Raw genomic sequence first — 24535 nt, 5'->3', positions numbered from 1 at the left:
TATAAAACCTACGTACCTCCCACCTTGTTTTGCTCTCTCCCAAAAATTACTATATACCCTAAATATTTTGAGGGGAAGAAATGCTAAAGAAAAAGGTATTTTCATGCAACTGCTCTTGAATGCTGTCTCACACAAAATAGTGTGATAAACAGGAGCTGGTGCTGTAATAAACACTACAGACTTGCTAGGTTTAGCTGCAAGTATTCAGTGATCACCAGAATCTAGGTTAAAACTCAGGAATTTTTTTTAGTTTAGGAGAAGAATAAATTTTTCTGGATAATTATCAAGCTTACGTAGGCGACATGTTTTCTTATCTGTCCTAGAACAAGAGATGCTAAGTTAGTCTTACTTGGCTAAAAATGAAGAAAAATCAAAAGGTAAGATCTTAGCAGTTTTTAAGGAAATCATGAAAATAATGCATGAGGCAGCAACAGTCCAGTTTAGGACAAAAATTGAGAAAGAACTTGGGGCCCAACAAGTTTTACAGATAATTGCCTCCACAGCATCTATTTTCACCTTCAGGGAAAGACTAGATCTTTCATGTACTCAGAGAACAGAGGCATCAAAGAGCATTAGTGCCGCAGTTCAGGTAAATCAGCATCATTGTTACCTCTCGTTCAGAGGTTCTTCTTGCAAACAGAGCTCTCTACACCTGCCCAGCAGCTGAATCCCTTCCTTGTTTAATGGATTCTTGGTTGATTGCAGTTGGACATTTCCAAAGGTGCTTTAATTTATGATGGCATCGAAGGAACTGCATGTAGCCGGAATTTAGGATTTCTGTCACCTGTAATAAGTATCTTTCCAAGGGTTCAGTCATTCCCTGGAGAGTCAGTGGCATTCTTGCCACTGACTGTGTTGGAAGCTTGAGTGAGCCTTAATGTTTTGGGCTGTTGAGTTAAAGAAATCACTGAGGGAGAACTGGAAAACATCTCCTGCATCTGCAGATGGACAGAAGAATGCCATTATCACTCTGACGGTGCAAAGCTAACAGCTTTTAGGTGACTGCTTTGCAGAAAACATCCTTCCTTTCTTCCTCACCTCATGTAAGAGTACAAATAAGTGCATGGGCCATAAAATGGAATTATGCAAGGAGTTAGTAGTTTGCCTTGATTCAGTTATTGGAGAGAAAAAACTGGAATGAGCTTGCCTTTTTGTTGTTCTTTTGTTGTTCTTGTTGGGGTTTGGTTTTAAGTCTCTCATTAGAGGTTTTAAAATTTTCTTGTAAATGACTCAAATGCTGTCTTATGACATATAACTCACAGTATGAACGATGTTTAATCCAGCAGGATGGCTGCTGTGGCTGCTCTCTCCCTCCTTGCTATGGCAGAGGGCTTAAAGTCCTAGTGCCAATTCCTTTATTTGTAACAGTGGTCAAATTGCAGCTTGTCCCTTGAAGGCACTGTGCAAAAATTATCATTCTGTTAATACTTCAGCCTACATGATGTAAATGCCCTGGACAATGTAATATATTGATTCAGCATTCTGCTGAGAAGCAAATTTCTGTCTCCTAGAAATTTGTGGTAGTGTAACCTGGGCATATATTGAAAGAAATTGTTATTGCTGTTCACACTATTGCCAGCACAGGAATTGTCAGTGTGATGCCTTGAGAGGCCACCTAAAAACAGAGACTAGACAAGAATATGGGAATAAGGTAGGTATTTATTTGAAAGGCCTTCAAAGGTACACCCTGGGGAGCCAGAGGCCGCTGCTGAGATGGACCCCAAGGTGGACCCCAAGTCATGAGTTCTTCACTCTTTTATAGGTTTGGTTCATTTGCATAGCAGGGTTAATTCTCCAGTTAAAGCTTCAGTTAATGATGTAATTTCCTCAAGCTTGCCCCCCTTTCTGAAGCTTTTGGTTTACACATTTTGGGCCTAGGACAGTCTGGGTGTCCTTGGAGAGCAGGCCTGGAGAGGCTTTGTTGTGTCTGCCCAGCACAGAGAGCAGAAGTGAACAGGCTCCGAGGAACTCCAGAGTTACACACCAGGCAGTGCAGGATGTGAAAAATATGAAAGTTAAAACCTAAGGCATCAAGTGAAACAGAGACAAACAACCTCCTCACAGTGTTCTCTGCCTAAGCATCAGCATGAGAGTCCCAGGACATGGGGATGTGTACGCTGTTAAAGAAGAGAGAGAGAGTTCTTGCTGCAAACCTTTGATTTCCAACACTCCTTGTTTACTCCCTCTCTTTCTGACTCTGTTCTGGACCATTCCAGCTCTCTTGCAGACAACTCTGTGATGCAATGAGTTCATCCTGCACAGGGTGGGAGGAAATCAGAATCTTTGTCTTGACTTAATCCATGACTGTGCTCTATTTAGCAGTTTATTTATAGCTGATGTCCCAAGAATTGACTCTGGTTCTCCAAAATTGGCTCTAGGTAAGAATTTGGATGGATTTAAATTCCCTGCTGACTGTTACACCTTCCCTAGAGAAACAAGCATACAAAACAAGAGGAGATTTTTGTTTCCATTAAAGTAAAACTGCCTGCAAGCAGGTCAATTGGTGATGCCTCCTATAAAACTATGAACTTACTGATCTTGTGGCATCCACATCAAAAACACGTTCTGAATTATTAAGAAATTCAGACCATATTTCATTTTTCCTTTTTGACTGAGGACTTAAATAACTAGTTATGATACCTAAGGTCAGTTTATAAGCAGCCAGAGCTGTAGAACAGTGCTAAATTTAAAATCTAACCTTATTTCTCCAGAATGTTTTAAAAATAGCTTTTCACTGAAGAAAACCATAATGGATCTATAAAACTGTGTTTTGCCAGCTTAGTATGTTGCCTGTAATCCTAAGGCCCCACTAAATCATAATCTTTTAATATTCAAATGCTATTTTCTTTAAATAGGTGACCTTGCATTCATGAAGAAATATGCTTTGAAGTGAGTTTTGTACTGACCTGCTTCCCAGCAAGGTGCACCCTTCCTCATTATTCAACATTATTGTTCACTTAAGCAAAGAGAATATAGCGCATACGCGGGAGCTAAGCTTGTTTAGAATGTCAGATAATGTAATGCGCTTATATTTTGGGGATAAAGCTTTTATTTGTGTTGAAAAGCAAGCCTAGGGAGGCTCAGATGGAGGCCAAGTTGTGGCTCATGAGCCCCGAGTGCTGGCCAAACTGTGGAGTGCAAGCTGTGGCCAAGGGCTAACCAACAGTAGATGGGCACTGTGAACGGATGTTGAGATGCTGAGATTGGGAAGGGGGCAGTGATACTTTAATTCAGCAAACAGGATCTTCTCACTCATTGCCTAATGGAGTCCTTCAAGGTGTGAGCGATTTGGGAAGCTCCTTCCCTGGGAAATGGGGGATTCCACAAGCTCTTTGTGCTCCGTGCAGCCTGGCTTGTGCGTCCTAACCAGTAAACTGAGGCCCAGTCCTGCAGCCCTTCTCCTTGCAGGGTTTTCATGGAAGTCAGAAGGTTTTTCTCTTTGTAAGTTTGGTGTCTTGCAACATTACAGGACAAAAAGCAGTTTATGGATACCGTGTGAATTGTGTCATACCAGAGTGACCAGTAACCAGATGACTCACTGCAGATGCATTGGTAGTTTTGGTGTTTGTCTATTATCTTTTTTCCAGCTGAGCTGACAGAGGGCTTATTGTAGGAGTCTGAGAATTGCTCCCATCTGAGAGATTTTGGATCATGTCCACTCTTTCCAAGTATATGGCTTAGCACTGGAGCTGGAGATCAGGCATTCCAGCCCTGAGAGCTGTCCCCATTTCTGTTACTGTCCTCTCGGAGCTGTGACACACGCATCTGACATGTCACCTTTCCTCAGGATTATACTGACAATGGCCATTACAGGCTGCAGATTCACTGGGGAATGGGAGGGAAGGATAAAAAGGGGAGGCATTTTCTGTTTCAAGTTTCTCAGCCACACTGTTAGCAAAATAGACAATTCCACCCGGAGATCTGCTGTTTCCTGCTCCTCATCCCAGAGAAGAGGAGGTTATGCATACGATTTTGGTTTCTTACTCCATTGACGCTTCCCTTTGTAGGTTCACCTCTCCCCTCCTCATTTGCTGTCCTGGAAATCTCTAGGGGAGGGAGCAGTGATGTCAGCTCACCTCATAGCTGTGGTTTCATGCCCTGGTCAGTGCCACCTTCCTCTGGTTAGTGCCACTTCAGGAGGTGGCATGTCATGTGATCAGTTGAAATGGGAGGAAAGTTTTTTGAATACTGAGACTCCTGAAGAAAGACAAAGCAGCCTCAGGGAGGAAAAATTAGATTAAGTTCTCTCTAGCGCTGGGGGTGCTGATGATATCATGTCCAGCAGCCCTGTGGTATCACCTGTATGTCCGGTATGAGACAGACTTTTAAACAAGCCTTTACCCTCCTTGATTATCTCACTCATTCACATGCTCCCTGCATGAGAGTTACATTCACTGGATTTCAATTTCCCTTCCCCATGGGGGGGTTTTTGTAGATCAGGGAAGGCTGACAGAAACTCGTGGTGCTTCATGGTGTGGTGCAGCTTCCAGCTACCTGTACTTGGTGCTACTGGGCAACTTCCCTGGGCCTCCCCAGACACTCATCTCCACACAGCTCCTTGATCTCCTGGATCTGCCACCGCTTCTGGGATCTTCCTCCAGATGGCATCTTCACCTTCCTATTTCTGGGCCCTCTTCTCTCCAAGACCATGGTTTCTCTGCGGGAACTCTTCCTTTTGGACTCCTTTCTGAAACCATAAATGCCTGACTGTTCCAATCCAAAATACTGTGTGTGAAGAAGTACAGTGTGTTGTCAGCATCCTAATTGATGGCTCTGTCTCACATCCCTTTCTTTAAAAGGATTTGGGATGTGTCACTTTTGTTGAGTCTGGATAATCTACAACAGCCTGCACTTGTTGCAGCCAGGCTGAAGTATCAGGCTTCTGTCAGAGAGTTCAGAACTTCAGTTTTGGACATTCACCCACCCACACAAACTCAGCTATCTGCTGCTTGTTAGCATTTATAATTTAAGCTATTTTTTAACCAGTGGCAGTTATTCACTTAGTCTTGTATCCAACCTCACTGCCTTGCAGCCAAAGTAATTGTGGGTGAAAAAGTTAGTGAGATGAGTGTGGAGAAGGATGGACAGAGGAGATTCTTCATTCATGTCATCCAGTTTGACATATGGGGACTACAGCAAAAGGTGTAATGCCAGTAAAGAGCCTCAGAGACCTTCCTGCCCTTGCTCCAGACCAGGACTGATGTGTCCTAGCTTGCATCAGTACATTTTAAAGAGATACTAGTAAATGGGAGCAGCCACATAGATGGTGTTTTCATTAGTATCTACTAACCAGAGCCAGTTTTCTTTTTTTTCTTGGCTTTCCACCCTTTGGATTTCTCCAGTTTTCCCCTTGATTGCAGAAGCCTCATATACTAAAAACTGCTTTTCTCTGCCTCTCCCATCTGGCATCTGGGCCAGCCTGGCAGTACGTATTGTCAGACTGCTCAGGTGTTTTATTTCAGCCATGGAATAATGCATGGCTTGAGTTAGACTCTGAGCTGGACAATTAATTTATTTATTTCTTCTGTGTTCTCAGTGAGGTGGTGGTTGTTTGTTTGGGGTTTCTTTATTCTGTTGGTTACGGAAGTGGTGTTGCTGGCTGCAGGGTTTAGGCTGGGTCCTGGCAGCAGCTGCAGTGGAGGAAGCAATGTTTCTGAAGGAAAAGGAGGAACCCACAGAGTGAACCATATATAAAACCTTAGTTGCTACCGTTGTAAGCCACTGACGTATTTAGTTGCTGGATCTGAAATTAAATGTGAGTGGCATATCACATGAGGAGCAAAATACAGCATTATCTCTTAACCATAACAGAAATACAAACTATGGGCTTTCACGTGGTGGTGTGGTAAAGCACAGCTTCATTTTTGGATTAGTCTGGGGACAGCTGATGCTGACTTACATGTCACTGAGGTGGCTCTGCAAAGATTACGTTTTCTAAATGCCTATTAAATTTGTTAGGCCAGAGACTGTTTATTTTTCATGAAGGCCTATTTGACAGTTTTCCCACCTTTGATTATGTAATTGGTCAGTATGACAAACTCTGGCAGTGATCTTTCCATCTCTCATTAAAACCACTCCTCCTATTTCCTCCTTCCTCCACAACATTATTTCTTCCATTGCTCTCTGACCTTTTGCATTGCTTCGGTTAAACAAGCTATGAAAATATACACCTGAATTCTAAAACTTCTGCATCAAATTTATTAAAAATTCTTTCTGTGACTTCAGTGTCAGTGGTAGTAGTAAAGCTCCTACAGGGAAATTAATAGAAATGCTCCACTGTGCCCTGGGCAGATGGTGTGGGTGTATACAGGAAAAACAAATTCCTGTCCCTTCTTAGCAGCTGTTGTACCCAGAGGATAATAATTTCTTTGCAAGCAATTGGAAAGAATAACTTTCTCTCCTTATCGAAAAGCTTTTAAAGTTGTGTTTATCTCCTCAGAAACTCCCTTCAGAAAGTTGAAGAATAAATTAGAGTTGTGGTTTTGCAATATACTCCTTGAAGATGTTAGAATTAAGATGACACATGATGATTTGTGGTGATTAATGTATAGGTGAAGTCATAGGTATTCCACTGACCTTTAAAATGTGGTTCAAAGCAAACTTTGACATTTTTCAGTTCCATCAAAATCAGGACCAGCTACTGGAATTTCAGGATGTACTATTGTTAATGCAGATTAAGCAGTGGCTTGATCCTTAATGGCACCTTTTTTCTGAGAGTTCACCTTTCTAAAGCATTTTGAATACACGTGATCTGGAGCTGCTTAAGAAGTTAAGAAGAGCTGAAATTCGGAGCATGAGATTCCTCTGCCTTGAAAATCACCAGAGTGAATGCCCATGTTTGTCTGCTTTGGTTTCAGGGACCTTTTCCAGATTGCTCAGATTTCAGATATTAAGTCTACTTGGCAGCTTCACAAATCTTAGTCTGCCTAGGGGAGGCTCCTTCTGTGACAAACTTTAGGTAGAGATAGAAAATAATCAGAGATCCCCTGGTGCTAGCTCAGTATGTCAGAGCGCTCTTAACCTGAGGCTACAGAGGTGGTCAAACTGCAAATTTCTTGACTAGTTTTGAAGTCAAAGAACTTTTGTTTTGGGAGTTTTATTCCTGAGGTGCACTTAGTGCTAAATGTTTTGATCCTCACCTCTTCTTATCTAGAGGAGCTGGGGGAGGGCTGCCCTGAAGGCTGCAGTGACTGTACAATAGATATTATCTCTCTTTTATTTCTGATGGTACAGGCTGTTTTGGATAGACTGAAACAGTAGTCTTGGTTATGTTGTACATTTAATTTAATTAAAGGAACCAAGCCAAACATCTGGTTTGAAATTCTAAGGAAGAATGGTAGATCTCAGCCTTGTTTTCAAAAGGGTAGCAACATCTCTCATGCAAAGAAAAGCTGCCTGATCGTTATGCTGATAGTATTGAAAATTGTGGCAACTCTCTCAAACTCCTGGAAGTCCCTAGCCATAAGCATGCTTAGTTTTCTGCACAAGATCAAATATTTTAGCTCTTCAGCCTGGCATCACTAACAAATACTTTCGAGTGTGAGAAGCTTTGAGTTATGTTTTAGGCAGAAAATGAATAAAAAGTTAAATGATGTGGCAGTTCTGGCTGTAGTGGGTCTAGAAATGTGGAAATCAGAATTAAATGATAACAAGTGGATGGGGGTTTTGGTTTAGTATTCCACATTTATTGAAAAGTTTGGATAAGTGATCAGCCCTCAGCCAGGCACTGAACCTCTGCTGCCACAGCAGCCGTTGTGGTTGAATGGATTCCCAGTATCCACAGAGGGCAGCCTGGTTTTTGTCCAGTTTATGTGGGTTATCTCCTGATACAAGCCGATTTTATGGCTTTCAAACAGCATTTCCCAGCATGTCTTAGGCTGAAGAGCTGCTTATCTTCTGGGGAAAACTGGTGACACAGCTATGACACTGTGAAGCTGCTTTGGGCCTTTCTTACTCTCAGGTCAGAGCTCTTGGTGCAAAGTGACAGCAAAAGGCAGCAAAGAGGGCTTGAGAGGGTTTTGACTCTTTGAATACTTTGCTGATTCTGCAGCAGCAGAAGCTACCAAACACCACATTCTCTCGTGGCTTTTCAATTCACCCTTGGTTTTTGCACAAATCTTTGCATTAGAGGGCATCCTTCTTTCACTCCACTGCTCTGCTGTGGTCTCTTGAATCTGGAGTTTTAGTTCAAACTTGATATGAAACACGATCTAAACTCCCATCCATAATCTTTTCCCAAAAGGAGTGTTGCTGTGAGCCAGGAATAAAGATAATAATAAGCTCTCAAGCCTGTCATTGATAACACCGTCTGTGATAATTTGAAACAGTGCAGGATGAAGCATGATCCTGCTAAAACCAGTGCAAAGGACCCCATGTGCAGTCAGATCTCCTGAGTGGAGAGGTCCATCTTCACGTGAGCAATGAAAGCCTGGCACCAGTAATGAGATATGAAGCATTTACTCCACCAATGCTTGGCAACCAGGTTGGCATTTGGTTATTTCTTTGTGAAAATGCTGCTTGACCAGACAGCAATGAATTATGACCCATAATATGCATCTATTATTCTTATCATCTTTTCCAGGGCTGAGTTACATGTTCCTGCTGTCAAATCCTCAGATGTCTTCCTGACAGCTGAATGTCCCCAGTAACTCTTCAGATCCCCAGCCATTTTGTAGAAGAAATGTGATTTATTTTAATTTTGCACTGCTGTTGTTTTAAGTGAGGATGTAACTTAAACACACAAACACAGTGATTTTCTAGCCATGCCAGTTGTAAACACCAGACTGGTGGTAGGTTGATTTTGTGTTCTTGGTACTGGTGGCCAGCTCCAGTTTTTGAAACAGAGTTATATTAAGAACTGAAAAATTATTTCAGAACACATGGGAGGATGTAACATTTCAGAACTAATTATAAATTTAAAATATACTGTGAAAGCTGAAGAAGTGGGAGATGGGAAAGTTTCTAAACTAAAGAGAATATATGAAACATAGGAGTTCTCATAACTCAAGCAATAAGTATTTTTCCTCAATTATCAATTTGCTTTTATCTATCTCTTGTTATATCTTTAATCTTTGGACTTACTTTTGAGACCCTATTTCCAGTTTGAACTGCTTGAAATCTGTGCTCAAATCAAAGAGCAGCACAAAATGTGCTTTGCTTTGTGTACGAGCATTCTTCTCTTTGGTTAATCATTTCAGTGTGAGGGGAGAGGGGAGCGGATGGTTTGTTTTATTTTTATGAATGCAGTACCTGTGAAAACACAAGATTTAACTATTCAGGACTCTGGTTCCAGCGCAGTGGTAGAAGCACTTGGGCTTATGGCTCATTAAGGAATTAACATTCAGCTTCATGGATTGATCTTGCTCCTTCTGTGCCTCAGCTGCTCGCTTCCAGAAGAGAGCTGTCAGTAGGTTTCTGTCCCACAGGAAAACACCAAAGTGATGCACATAGTTTGGGGTAGCCAGGCAGCTGAAGCATGGGAGTGGTGAAAGCACCACGGACTCCAGGCTAGAGTTAGGGCTGAGGGTAGTCAGAGGCTGCTATTTCAGGGCTTTTTGGGCTCTGCCCCTTCTCTATCTTAGAATATATGACACTGCATACTGCCTAATCCTTTGCTGGGGCAAAAATAACTGTGAAGATGCTACAGGCCATGTCTGAACCATATGTAATTACACGCTGACTCAGAAAGAAAATATTGCATTTTTCCTTCCAGGGAGTCCTCAGTTGTAGGAGAAGAAAATGAAATCTGCTCATATTCAGGCTAAAATTATAGAGGACTTTTGTTAGGAAAGGAAACCTGCCTTCTCCACAGTGGTTGGGAAAGGGAGAGGGAGCTCTGTGTGATCAGGACTGTTCTCAGCCATCTGGCAGAAGTGGTGACTAAGACAAAAATATCTGAGAACAACAGTGAAGAGGAGACTGATGTGGTCTGAACACTGGGCCTTTGCAGGATGGGATGAAGAAGAGAAGGAAAATAGCGACTGAATGTCAAGAAAGAGATTCCAAATGAAAATTGTGGAAATGTTTCTTGCTTGATTTGATGACAGTGTTCTGCTGCCTTTATGTGGAGGCAGGAAGTTGGTGTGTGTCTATGCAGGCGAGTCAGGGATGGTTGATTTGCTCAACAATTCATTAGGGTGTACTTAAAAAGAAATAATTGTAGGTTTTATATAGCTTCAATCTCTTCCTTCTAAGGATGTTATTTCAGAAAAGCTCAGAGCCTAAGATGCATGGGGAATAAACATGACTTTAAATGTCTATGTCACGTTAAATTTTGTGTAAGTGTTTTGAAGGTCACAGAAGCCATACGGTACCAAAGGCAGTGTCCATCTCCCTACCCCCATATCCCTTGTCCTGCCTTCCATGAACAGTGGAGCGGATTGGAGGGGAGGAGTGGAGGATTCTGCTCTTTCAGGCCTAGGATGACTGCTGCCTGTGTGCAGAGTCCTCCTCCTCCTGCACAATGAGTTCTCTCTCACCCCTGCTCAGATGGACCCTTCAGCACTACCCTGGGGATGCTGCGAGGTGCACTTACCACACAGGCATAAAACAGCACAGGAATTTCCTCCTTTAGCTTGACTTGAGCTGTTGATGCAGGGGAGAATTGCTGGGGAACATTTGGCTCTCTGTTTTTCTCCTCGTGTTTCTTTAACAACGTGAGAACGACCCAGTGTCAGGACACAGAGGGACAGAAGTTATTCTATATCCTCCGGGCTGCAAGGGTAGTGCTGAATTAACAAAGTTTTGCTTTGTGGGTAGCTACACGTAGCAATAATGTGCTTCTAGCTCTGCATGGTTACTCCATCTATTTTAACAGCCACGGGTTAGAAATAAATAAATAAATAAATAAATAGGGTTTAAATTGAATCTTCTTTGATGCAGTTATAGACACAGCACTGGAGAGCTTGTAAAAACTGTTAGTTTTTTCCAAGGTTAGAAAATACCTGACTCCCCAGCAATCCTTTTTCTTCCAAAGCTATTCAAACATACTGCAAGCACAGTGGTACTTTAATCTTCATGAGTAGGACTCTCGTGAAAAATTTGCTGGAATTAGATTCACCTTTCTCTGGAGGCAGCAGGGGGGATGAGTAGGAGATTTTCCCAATATTCTTTTTCTAACCATTTAAATGTGTGTGTGTGTGCACATAAGTTCCTAATATGAATATTATATATTCATATATATTTATGTCTGAAAATTATATGTATTGCTAAATGCTGTGTAAAGCACTTGAACGTCACTATTGCTCAGCAACACTGTCTTATCTCTCTGTATTTCAGTTATTTAGCTCTTTACCTTTTTATCCCCACTCTCTTCCTTCGGAATGGGAATGCACTGTAATCCCCTAAATTGACTTGCCTGTAGTTATTCCTCCAGTGTTTAGTCCCCAAACAGTGTAGGAGTGCAATTGAATCGTAGAACTGCTGGTCATTCCTGTCCAGAAGCCAGGCTGCATTTCAGGGGAGTTCATCACAGCTGAAGGATAAAGGTGTGCTGGTTTGATCCTCAGCTGGATGCTAAAACCTCCAAGGAGCACCCAGGTGCTGAGGAAAGCGGTGCTGATGGTTTAACGTGTCTCTCTCTGCAGGGAGAGTTGTTGCAGCTGAATGTGCTAGAGATGCTGCTTCTTAGTAAATGTTAAACCTTAGCAAATGTTAAACTGAGGGGTTTTTTCTGACATCAACAGTTGACTATGTCCTTCCAGTCAAAACAAGTTTTGGTCAGCTGAAGGCAAGCCCCAGCCAAAGCAAAACAAGTGGGTGAAAACTTAATTGTGGCCTTCCAGTACATCAAGGGAGCCTACAAGAAAAATGGAGAGGAACTTTTTACACCAGCACGTAGTGGCAGGACAAGGAGGAATGGCTGACGAAGAGTAGGTTTAGATAAGATATTAGGACAAAAAATCTTTACTGTGAGGGTGGTGAGGCCCTGGAACAGGTCACCCAGAGAAGCTGTGGATGCTCCATCCCTGGAAGTGTTCAAGGTCAAGCTGGATGGTCTAGTGACAGGTGTCCCTACCCATGGCAAGGAGGTTGGAAAGGAAGATCTTTAGGTGTCTTCCAATCCAGGCCATTCTAAGATTTTATGATTCTATGAAATAGAAATATGTATTTTGTAAGGGGGTGTATCTATACTGACTACAGCACAGTAAGGTGTTCCTTGATATTAGGGAGGCAAAATGAGAAAAACAAAGCTACAGCAAAGTTACAGTTCTGTAACTTCTACTACGCCCGTGATATCGATCTCTCAGGGTAGTTACTGGCAGCTGTACTCCAGCCAAATGCCTATCAGATAGTTCCACGGGGTTTCTGTGAGCTATATATGTTTTGAAGAATCTGAATTCACCAGCTAGTCCCTGCTGTTATCCTTAAATTCTCTCTAGCATTTATCATACTTCACTGAAACAGCTTCAAAAAAGTATGCAAAGAGATTTGTATGTCTGAGAGAGTGTTTTGATAGTGAAAGATTGATGAGCCTGACTTCCTTTGTAGACGTGTGGCAACCCCTCATTTCCCTGCGTTTGTCACCATTTCCCAGCTCTCCAGAGAACTTTGCAGGCTGTCTCATTAGATCAGAAGAGTTCTCTGGGCGCTTTGTACCCTAGAAACCGCAGAGTAAAATGTCTTGGAAGAGTGAGATTGCAGATATGTGGCATGAATTGTGAATATGAAGAAGACGACCCTGTTAAGGCAGCTGCCCTTTTTGAAGCTGCCAGGAGAAAAAGGCAGGCTGCAGTTTGACCAGTCACCTACACCCCTAATGTCAATTAGCAGCTCTCTGCTTTTGGGATTGGACAAGGAAACAGCCTCTGCCACTCCCCTCACTGAGGTGAGTATTGCCTCAAATAGTAGAGCATCAGTGACACCGGTTTCTGTTATTCACACACATGACCCTTGGAAACTGGTGAGATGACAACCAGCAGCCTTTTGCTGCCATTCAATCCTTCCCATTCCTCCTTCAAAGTAAACGTGATGCAAAGCAAGTCTGTAGTGGGTACTTTTCTCCTTTTCTGCCTCTGTGTCCAGAGCAAGTGTTTCTTCTTTTGATGCCCAGCTCAGTTTTCAATGCAGAATTAAACCAGCTCAGTTGTGCAGAGATGTATTTTTTACCTTAATTTACTTTGTTTTATCTTCTGTTTGCACACTCCTCTTTTAAAAAGCAAGAGGTCATGACAAGCTTAGGTTATGGCCTACTGCTCTGTTGGAATTATCTCAGCTTATTTTTAATGCTGCCCTTACTTAACCTGATTTGTGGAGTTTGTTACAACTTGAGATAACTGGCTCTTTTTCCCAGCTGTGGAGCAAATTATCTTTGTGACCCTCATATCCTCTTGAATGCTCTCTGAAATGTGCGTAGGGGCTCTTATCTGTCTCATCATACAGAGACAGGCTCTGTGACATTTGCTGTATTCCTGGAAAAATGGGTGCCTTGCTCTAATTATTAACACGCATTGTGGTGCAGATTGCCAGCCTTCTATGAGCTGATTAAATCCAACCGAATAACTGTGTTAAACGAGTCCATGGTGCCTTTGAAAACAGCTCCTCTGGCCTGCCACGAGGCTCAGACTGATTATGTCATCTCACTGAAGATCTCTAGCTTGTGGAAATTCTCCACTGCTGGGGTACTGGGAAGCTGTGTGACAAACAAGAAAACCTATCCAAAGGAAGGGGCTTGCAGTCCTGAAGCTGGATCTTAGGAAAGGTAGTGGGAATGGCAACAAAAGGCTAATGGCATTAAATACTAGTCTGGGTTGTTCTACTCCACAAGTAAGCAGTCCTGGCAGTACATTATCCATTTCCTTTTTCAGCCACTGGTAGCACTCCTCAAGGTTTGTTTCCTTGCTCGTGCATCCAGGGTTAATTATGGTGTGGATCAGCAGGGTGCCCTTTATCTCTCATTTGTTTGCAGGTTGGGCTCCTTCCCTGCAGATCCATTTGTGGGACTTGGCCTGTGGATTGCCCCATCTAAATCCTTCCTGCTGAGGCCAAGTGCCTGTTTAGAAAGGAGTGCAGTTTTCAAGGAAAGTAACGGGGCTCTGAGCCTGTAATTCTCTTGGCAGGGTGATTCAGGGATCAATATCTGTTAAGGAACCCTTGGAGGCAGCTTTGTGTGCTTGTGCTTTGAAGAGCTGGTGGATCTCAGACAGGTACCTGTATTCAGCGTTTTCTCTGGGCTACCACACAACGATTTCCTCACTTGGCTAGAGGGCTTTTTGTTTTGAGTTGCAAAAAGCCTTGTTTCTGGCTCAGATTTTGTTCTCAAGCTTCTACCCCCCCAGCTTTAACAGAGTAGCGTTTTGGTGTTTAATGCATCCTTACAGGACCTTACCTGGTTTCCTTTTAAATCAATTGTTTCTTTTGCGTCTTGCCAATTTTATTTATTTGTTTATTTATTTATTGCCTGGGGTGGGGTGCAATTCCTTCATCCCACTTCCTCCCCTGCTTTATTTTCACACAGTCTGTGCTCTCCAACACTGAATACTTTGTGTGTAGAGGGCTGTGGTTCCCTACACAGGACGTAGAAAGGTTTCCTGCCCTGTTAGGGGACCACCTGCTGTATAGGTGCCATATATTACCATTTTGGACACTAACAAAAATATCACCTTCACTTCCTTCTGGGAAGATAACCACCTACCTTATTCCTGGAATGTGCTGGAAGGGGTAGCACTCTGGGCTTTGTCCACATGCAGACTGACAAATGGATGTCACTGGGCTCTGGACCAGCTCATAAGAGAGGGAACAGCTGCTGGACACCTCAGAGGGGCATCGGTGCTGTGTGCTCCGTAGGGTTTGGATGGTTGTGGTGCCACTAGATGGTAGTGCTGGTCAGACCCACCCGCTGATGGGGACAGTTGATGGCAAGAGCATCCCAGAACAGAAGTGGGAATTGAAAGTTCATGAACATTTCTCCACTGTGGTCTGGTCTGACAAAGTCAAGTAATGGAACTCGTCTTCTTGTTGGACTGTGGAAATGAGCCCAGGTAAAATCAGCTGTGACTGGGGGCCCTTAAACTTTGCAACACAGTGTTGTGTCACACCTTTTTCAAACTGAGTGTATTTTTTTTTAATATACCACCTATATGTTGTGCCTCAGGAAGATGTAGATATATTTTTTCACTTTACATTTTGAAAACCCTATTAAATTTGGAAGTGATATTCTGAATCTTCAAAATGCATTGACTAGTCAAATGTCAGTGAATATATCTGTAAGTTTGCTTTCTCAAGTAACATAATTTAAAAAAGCCAAATTACACAGAATATTATTTTGTCCCCTCAATTTTATTTTATGACTTGTTCTAAGTTAGTATACCCAGAAGTTAAACTGGCAAATATTCAAATATTTGTTCAGGGAATCTAAATGGACTATCTAAAGTGAAGGGTGATCTTTCCTCTCTTTTCATTTTCTCCAATAGGTTATTTCACATATTTCAGATTACATCAAATGGGAAAAGTCTCCTCTTTTGGGCTGCTTTATTAACTTCATTGAGAGCATACCAGAGATAGATTGTTCCAATGTATTCTTTGCTAAGAACTGGCTCTGAAAGCACTCAGCAAAAGGGCATGTGGGAATGTGAATGGGGTTTTCTGCATTTTTAAAAATTATTCTTGCAGGGGAAAAGACCACTCTACTTCATTTAACATTTCTTGGCAAAAAAACAAAGGCATCTTCAGTTCTGAGACTGTTTATCAAGAAGTGTCAGTTTCCTTTCCCCTTCTCTAGGCACTGCTATGAGCATTTGACTGTTCTCTTCTCCATCCCCTTTTCATCCAGTCCACCCATGTAGTGCTCCATTCTCTCTTTTTACTGATAATACATACAGTAAAACTTGTTTTCTTAATCTACTCTGATGTCCTGTTCTCTGAAAATACCAAGACTTGAATTCATGTGGTCTGCTGATCTCCACTGCGTTGTCTTCCTCTGCAAAGTTTGCAAGCAGGATGTTTAGGACCTTCTTCCTCCCTGTGGTTCATCCTCCCCTCTGGTTCCAGCTGTTGTTTTCCAGAAGGCAGCTCCGTGACCCAAACACACTGAGTCCTCTGGAGCAGTCAGCAATGTCACTGCAGCTGAGATCCCAAAGGGAAAGCCATTTTAGGTTGTTCCCACAATCCAGCTTCTTTCTTGACTGATTACTTTCTTCAGGGCTTGCCATTTCTGCTCTCCTTCTAAAGCCTTTTTCTTAAGATTGGGAACTGACCTGTTGACCCAAGTCCCAGCATCAAGTCCATTTCATCTCTGAGCTGTTTTGTGCTACTTCAGTGATGCAAAATAATCTTCAGGGCTGCTCAAACAGGGAAGGCTTGGTTAAGTGGGGAGTGTGGAAATTTTCTGACCTGGGCTTGGAACTCTGTTTAGCTTACATGTTTGCTGGTTTGTGAATCCAGATATCGGAATTGCTCAACCTGGAGCTCGATACAGAATTTAGATCTGGAAAGGATCCAGATTTGAGGGATATTCAGAGATACAGTGTTTCAGATCAGCTCATGGGAGGCACACATTCCAGCGGTAGAGTTTGAAACCTTGTTTATACTCCAATCACTTTCCACAGCTTTGAACCCCTCTCTGACAATAATAAAGTTCCAGCAAAGGGACGCTGGAAAAGAAACATCATGAGCTGTTTCTTTAGCCATCTTGGTGCCAGATAGGCATGAGTAGGCTTGGCATATAAACCTTGCATTGATAGACAGCTGAAACTCACACCAACCCACCAAAACATGCGTTGACCAATAACACATTTCTGGCCAAATTCTGTGTGTTCAGCACTCTGGGCCTCGCTGGAGTTATACCAAGGAGAATTCTGGCCCCAGGGTGTCTGTTCATTGTTGTTTTGAAATTCAAAAGAGAGAGAAAGCTGATTATGTCAGCATCTTCTTGAAGTCATAATTCTTCCTGCTGTTTCCTTTAGAAAATATTCAAGATAACAGGAATTCTTGTAAATTCTATTTCACCACACATCAAAGAATTGGCCATGATATTCTACTCTTTTAAAAAATGCAACCATAGTTGCATAGTTTTCTCTATGAGAAAAGTTTGGGGGAAAAAAGCTTCCAAGTTCATAAAGATCCTCGGGAGTGAGTATCTCAAGTTCAAAATTTTCTACTTTTTTTGTTGTTGTTATTGTGATGGTATTCTAAAACTAAAATTGTTATTGTCTGGAAATATATCTGGCAAACAAGACTTCTCACAGACAGTAGAAAAGCTTGAAATTCTAGATATTTGTCACTCTTCCAGTTATAATCCACCATTCCTCTTTGAAGTTCTTATCTTTGCTGAGTGGCTCTGATCAATACCTCTAACCTGTCATCAAGCACATTTCCCATATGTATTTTGAATAAGGGCATATGTCCTTTGCCCCATTTATAAATGAAAAACAGGCTCAGAGGGCTGAAGCAATTTTACCAAAATCACATAGAAAAATGAGGCCAGGGCTCCTGTGCTGTACACCACAATGTGTTGGGTCTTATTTTTTTTCCCAAAGGTTAGACACCCTTTATTAGCAATATAAACATCACTCTGTTTTCACACTTAGAGCAGATGAAATACATGGGAATGCTGGAAAAAACACCGTTTTCTGTGGGATTCAAGGGGTTATGAAACCAACAGCCGGCCTTGAAGAGGGAGAGGAGGGGACTGTTTAACATTCTTTCATTGCCTAGTAAAATGCTCAAGGCCTTGTGTACTGAAAGGAGCTGCCAGGGTAGCTACAACACAGACACATTTCCCATTTACCTTCACCTCTGGTGACCCGGCTCCATGGTTGGGAGCATGGCAGCAGACCATAAAGTCTCCTATTATGGTCTCCTCATCCCGATAGCCTGGCCCTATGCAAGCAGTCCCTGTTCAGCCCGTGATAACCGCGCAGCCTCAGCCTTCTAGGGTGAGGTTCCCTGGATTTTGCCGCAATGCAGCAAGTACATTTCCAATAAATAGTAGAAGATGTCAGAGGATGTGGCTGAGGTGTACTTGAACTGAGCAAGTCGGCCCCACTAATAAATGAAGGCTCAGGAATCCTGATGGGGTGGGTAAGGGTGGCTGTCTTTCCAAATGAGCAGTCAGAGCTTGGTGCCAACGTAGACAGAAGTTTTGTAGCGGAGCCCAAACCAGACTGCTGATCTCTCATTTCCTAGATACTTTTCTTAATGTTTCTCAGTGGGACTTGAAAAGAGAACAACTCCCTGCAGCTGAGGAACTGTCCCTGTAAACCATCAGTGCAGTACTTAATGTACTAGACTGTATCAGGTATGTAAATTAGAAAAAAAAATAAAAATCAGTCATTCCTTAGGGCAGAGGGAAGCAACCACTGTTCTCACTATTATGATGAACCTGTGCCTCTAATTTTGTATCATTTCCAGCACTGCCAACTAGGACAGAGAAATGACAGCAGCTCTTGGGGGTATTTTTTATTCTCTATTTGCAGCATTGTATCTGGGAGAAGATTTGTCTTGGGACAAACATCCACTGAGGACAGGAAAAGAATATGGGAGCAACTGTGATTGCAGTGAAAAAGCTACGAAGCTTAGATTCAATATCCTGTATTTGAAAATTTATTTGCCTTGCCCTCCTTGAGTATGTGATGCCTTTTCCTGGTCTTAAAATTAAGAGTCAAACACGGTTAGAAGGGGAAAAGGGATTTTACCTTGGTATTTATTTTAAGGATCCTTAGGTGCACACGGCCAGGTCATGTGCACCGAGATGTACCCCCCCGAGTCTATCCCCAAAGATCGGGTGTATCATTATAGGTGTTACTAATTAGCAGATCTCTCAAAGATTCCCCAATGAGAGGTTCAAGTGAGCCCCTCTCCCCAAGGAGCCTTCCCCTGGATGGTTCTATCTGAGTTTACAGAATGTGTTCTGGAGAGGACCTTGGGCTCTGGGGCACACTGATCCCTAGCTATGAAGCTTCTAAAATGTTTAATCTCTCAGCTTGACAAACAAGTCCAAGAACGTAGGCAAAAAGCACTGAGAATACAGGAGTTGTAAAAAAGTATAACAAGGGTATAAAAGAAAAGGCAAAAAGTCATCATGGCATCATTTGAAATCGTGCTAGGCCTTCGACAAGGTGATCTTTTCAGGATGGTGAACTGACTTCCTGTGGACAAGGAGCAACTGTTAGAGGAGAAGAAACAAAGCTAGGGATTGGAGATGAAAGGGTTTATGTGCTTTTGGCTTCCCTATTTACCAGAAGTAGCTGGCATTAGAAGTACGAATATAATTTGTTTTCTCTGTCTCGCCAATGCCTCTCTCGAAATGCTAATTATGCAGTTATCCTTTTCTGCAGCCCTTTCTAATACACCTTCTCATTATTGTGAGTGGGAATGAGGGACACCCTTTCTAATGCAGTGGTGTAAATGTGTGCACGCTGCCATCACAGGAAAATCATCAAATAAAAAGAGAAAGTAACAAACAACATTTCTTTTTTCTTTTAGACTTTTTCTTTTCTTTTAGACTCTCAGAGATATTCTTTTAGTCTTTTTTTCTGCGTCAAGGTCAACATTTGAGGTGTGCAAAGTGCTACTGCTGTGGTGATAGTTATTTGCTCAAAACTGGGTGGAATATATGGGGGAAAAAGTATATCTTTCATTGCAAAGAACCTGATTTAGGAACTCTTTTGGTAAGTTCTTGAAAAGTATGGTTTTTTACTTGGCAAGCAGGTGATTTTTTGACTGGAGGGAAATATATCTACACATAAGGGTAGAGAAAGAAAACACACAGACCTTGAAAGATGTTATTGGTTTATTTACAAGAGTGCGAGACAGGTTAATGGACCCAAGGTGGTGTGAGACTTTGGGGAAAAGCAGCTCAGTAAGAGTTGCCAAAGCCTTTGAAGCCAGCACTGGCAATTTTTGTTGTTATTTCTTTTGGAAAGATTATAAATCTCTAATATTTGTAAGGGATGTCATTGATCTGAAGGAATGACTGAGTGTGTAATTTTTGACTTCATGTTTAACTGAGTATGGAAGTAGGCAGAAAGAGAACAGCACTAGAGGGTTTATAGAGTGAAAAATGGAGATGACTGAAGGGGAGATCTGTCTTTAGATATTTGGATGAGGAGGAACAACTAGAAGATTTATAACAAAGAACTCTTTATGATAAAACCCCTCCCCAATATCTAACTGTAGTATTTTTAATGTTCATTACAATTTTTAATCATGAAAATTAGAGAAAAAACAGTAGTTGGTTTGAATAAAGATCTTGATGCAGTTTAATCATTCTGGTAGGAACACGATCCTCATTTCTCTCAATTTATTCCAGAGGAAGGGAACACCGGCTTTGGAGAGGAGCTTTTTCTTGACTTTTAATTACTTTTTTTAATTGCAGGTGTTATCAGAGGGTCATCCCTCTTTTCCATGGGAGAATCACTTGGTGAGCCCCTCAGAGGAGGGTGAGCTAACATCATGTCCCTCTCTTGTGCTGCAACAAGCCATGCTGTCTTTAAAGAATACCATATCCATAAAAGAAAGGGATTGGTTGAAAATGCTACCATGGAACTGATAGGAAGATGGTCTTACAATAGCTGTAGTTACAGCTTTTACAAATTACTCCCTATCCACTAATAGAACAGAATCAGTAATCCTTTTAAGGCAGTTGGACAATTAGCTAGGCTTGGTCATGTCCACTTTGCTGTGGTTTCACTGAGGCATTTTAAAGGGGCTGAGGGTCAATAAACTATTGTCCCTTGTATCTTGTTAAAGGAACAGAACTTAGAAGCGTAAGGGTAAAGGTTCAGATCCCAGAGTTCCTGAAAACATACTGGGAATTAATTTTATGAACTTCAGTAAACTAAGAAACAGGTCTAACTAATTCAGGACCAAAAGCGGGAAGTCTGAAACAGGCTGAAAATTGAATTTAGTCTTGATGCAGGCATTTAAGTAGTGAATTATTTTATATTCTAGTCCTGTCCTGCTATATATTTTTGCGCTGGAAAAAAGAAATATCAATTCAGCAACGTGCCTCTCAGCAGCCTTACTGAAACATTCACCAGTCTTTGGGAATTTCTGCAAACTTTCCCTGACTTCTACTGGAGTTTGCCATTGGTACACACTCACTTCATGTAATTAGAAGAAGTTTATTCCCTTCCTGGAACTTGACAGGCACAATAATTGCATGTTGGAAACACCATGCTTTCTGTGCTTTTCTGTGTTCGGAGTTCAGACTGTGTCACAGAAGCCACTGGATCAAATCCATGAAGAACCATGTGGGAAAAGTGCGAGGCCTTTCTGACTGAGTTGAAATGCATGCTGTGGTTGTAAATCAAACACAGCTGACACATTAAGGGACATCATCTGGAGCTGGACCTGCTGGCCAGCCAGGTGGTGTGGCCAAGGACATCGATGTGGTAATTACTGTCCCCTTTGCTCATCACTGAATAAAGGAAATTGATTAGACCCGTGGTTAGCAACCTCTCACCTACTGACATGAGCTGAGATCATGACATGGTCTGTGCAACTATCTTAATAAATGAACTTGTTTTGATAAAGGTTTATGGGAGTCCACAAGAATGTTTGAGAATAAGAGCCCTACTGACCAGAAGGTAACACTAGAAAACTACAGAGTACACTGAATTGCATGTGAGCTCACAAAAATGGGGGATTAGTTCCCCCAGAGAAAGTTTCTTTTTAAAATAGTTGTGAGAAATAACTGTCTTAAGCAGTTACTAAGCACTGAGCTCATCACAGTAATCTAAATTAAAGAGTGCTGGGATTTTTTTTTTTTTTTGGAAATGTTAATGACTTCAGATCCCTAACTCCTTGCATCAACAATTCTTAAGTTTTTCCTCAAGGAGGACAAAGGCATTAAACCAGACCAGAATCTGGTGGAGAAAACATAGGGCCAACACATGGTAGAGACATGGCAGATGCCATGTCTGTCATTTTATGGGTGCTTTCAGTAGCCTATGAATTTCTGTCTGCAGCCATTTCGAAAACCCCAGGAAATGTTCATGGGCTACACAGGTAAATTAAACACTGTGATCTTTCAGTCTCCACCTTTTTTTTTTTTTTTCTACTGACATCTGTTTGTGAAAATTGGAGTGGTGGTAGGTTTTGTTGGAGAAAACCGTCTGAAACCAGGATAGTAACTAACTCTGTGCTTCAGAATAACAACCCTAGCCTAAAGATCTGATGGCATGCTACCAAAGCATACCATGTCATCCATCTCTTCTCTGCTCCCTGCAGTAATAATAATTTTTTTTTTTTTTAAATCTGAGTTTAAACTCCAGGTAACAGCTCATCACTATATGTAAGTGTCAGGGTCCTTCACTGAGCTTTAATTGGGTTTTTGTCTAGGAAGTCTGAAGATATCACTCTTCCCTACTGTTATGGGTTAGCAAGCACAGTCCCAGAAGTGATGTTCTTGCAAAGGGGTGCTTACAGCTTCCTCTGGGACCTGACAGAACCTATCAGCTGGCCAGTTTGAATATGGACAGTTCTTTAAGCCACTTAAAATTGTGACCGCCTCTGTGATGCACACTTAAGAACAGACAAAGCCTGCCCACAGCTCTCTCTCATTTCTGTGCTGGGACAGGTGGCTGCGGGCCCCGTGTGGGGGTCAGTGGGCTCAGCCCAGGCCCTGCTCGGGCCAGGCCAGGCCGGGCCATGGCCACCCTGGAGCCGATGAGCCCTGTTCCACCTGCGGAACCCCCCCCACAGCCCTGCTGTGTGCAGACAGAGCGGCTCGGCTCCCCCTCTCCAGTGTGGCCAAGATTCAGCTGAAGCTGCCCAGCTGTCCGGCAAAGATCATGTGGCCAACAGCGATAAGTGAAATTCCAGCTGCAAGGTCTGGGTGAGATTAACCCTTTTAGTGCTGTGAAGAGCTGAAAACCTGAGGGAAGAGAAAGAGGAGATGCTTAAAGCTGAAATTCTGTTGTAAAGCTATGATGTATCAGAGTACCCACTGTAATTTCATGAAGGCATGGGCGATGGAGTGTTCAACTTGTACTTGTGAGCAAAAGCACCTGCGCTGAGATGGGCAGATGCTGAAGCAGCTGTAATTTCATGAGAAGTTTGGACAGGGAGAGATGGAAGTGATGAGGACTTTTGCTCCAAATGGAAAAGCAGAAAACCTCAGTTTCTAGAGATTCTCCCAGAGACAGTCCTAGAGATGAAGATGAGGAGGACCCTTTGCTCCCAGGGAAGGAGAAGGGCTTCTGTTCTTAGAGATGAAATGCTCCCAGAGATGGGTGAAGAAAACTTTTGTTTCTGAACGGCTCAACCTTAAAATTTTACCCCAGTAATTTCAAGAGTGGACCCTCAAAAGCAGTTGTGGGAAAAGCTGCAAGTCAGGGGAAGGGACTCACATGCGAGCAGAGAACCAACCTGGGCAGCTGTCTCGTTGTGATAATGTTTTCACAGCATGGGCAAGAGAGACTCCTCTTCCTAAATGGACTGAACACGGTTATTATGGAAGTGATAAACAGACTGAACATCTCAAGGGTTGTCTTTTTACATTGTCACTGGGAGAAGGGAGAAAGGTGGGGGGAGGAGAAGTGTTCTGAAGGTGTGGTATGATTTTTTTTCCCCCTCTTTTAGGTCAGTTAATAAACTTCTTTATATTCTTTCAAGTTTGGTGCCTGCTTTGCGTTACTCCTAATTCTTATCTCACAGAAGGTAAACGGTAATGAGTATTTTGGACCAAACCACTACACCTACCTTCCTGCCTCTCTAAAATAACTCTTTGTCATTCCTGCTGTATTTTCTATTGAGTTATAAACTTGAATGTTTTAACTCTATTGCAATGAAACACTCCTTCACAGAAAATTCTCTAAAGAAAGGCTCTAAAAAGGCTTTTTGCATTTATTATGGTTCTTTCAAATATTGAAAAAACAGAGAAAAAAAGCAACAGGCAACTTAGTGGTCTATTACTAGAGGTTTAATATTTACAGAACTATGTAATGTTCTTTTGTTTTTCTCAGTTCACGCAAACAAATCATATAAACAAAATTTTTGTTTATGGATTTCTGTTAGATACATAGTAAAACCACGCGCATTTTATATATTGTTAATAACACTCACTGCTTTAGAATTGAATTCTATTCTAAGGAGTGGAAATACACCCTGAATGCGAAAGGGAAATAATTTGGATTGAAGTAGATGTAAAATTCTATCCCAGTTTTGTACTGAATTGAGCGGAATGTTTACGTGAATGTGGTTGAGATTGTATCTGTCCTTAGGAGATACAAGATTTTTGGACACCAAGTGTCAGTACTCAGTGTTCCAGCATAGGCTTTGGTGAGAAACTGCAGAACTACAGAAAGCTCTGCACAGAGAAACCCTAAGAACAAAGAGAAAATTATTTGGACTTTTTTAAACTAGGTTTTTCTCCCTTTCTTCTATCTCTCTTTTTTTTTTCTTCTTCTTCTCTTCTTCCCCCTTTTTTTGTTTTCTTTTTCTTTCTCCTCTCCTTTTCTCTCCTCTGGCTATTTTGAAAGCTGGATATCAAAAACCTGGCATCATTTACAAATTCCAGACCTAATGTCTATTGCACAATAATAATTCAATTTCATTTCAGTTAGATTTGCAAAAAGAAATCCAAGTTAAAACC

Source organism: Corvus moneduloides, chromosome 4, assembly GCF_009650955.1.
Source record: "Corvus moneduloides isolate bCorMon1 chromosome 4, bCorMon1.pri, whole genome shotgun sequence".
Taxonomy (NCBI): Eukaryota; Metazoa; Chordata; class Aves; order Passeriformes; family Corvidae; genus Corvus; species Corvus moneduloides.
Note: the sequence above shows the minus strand (reverse complement) of the source record.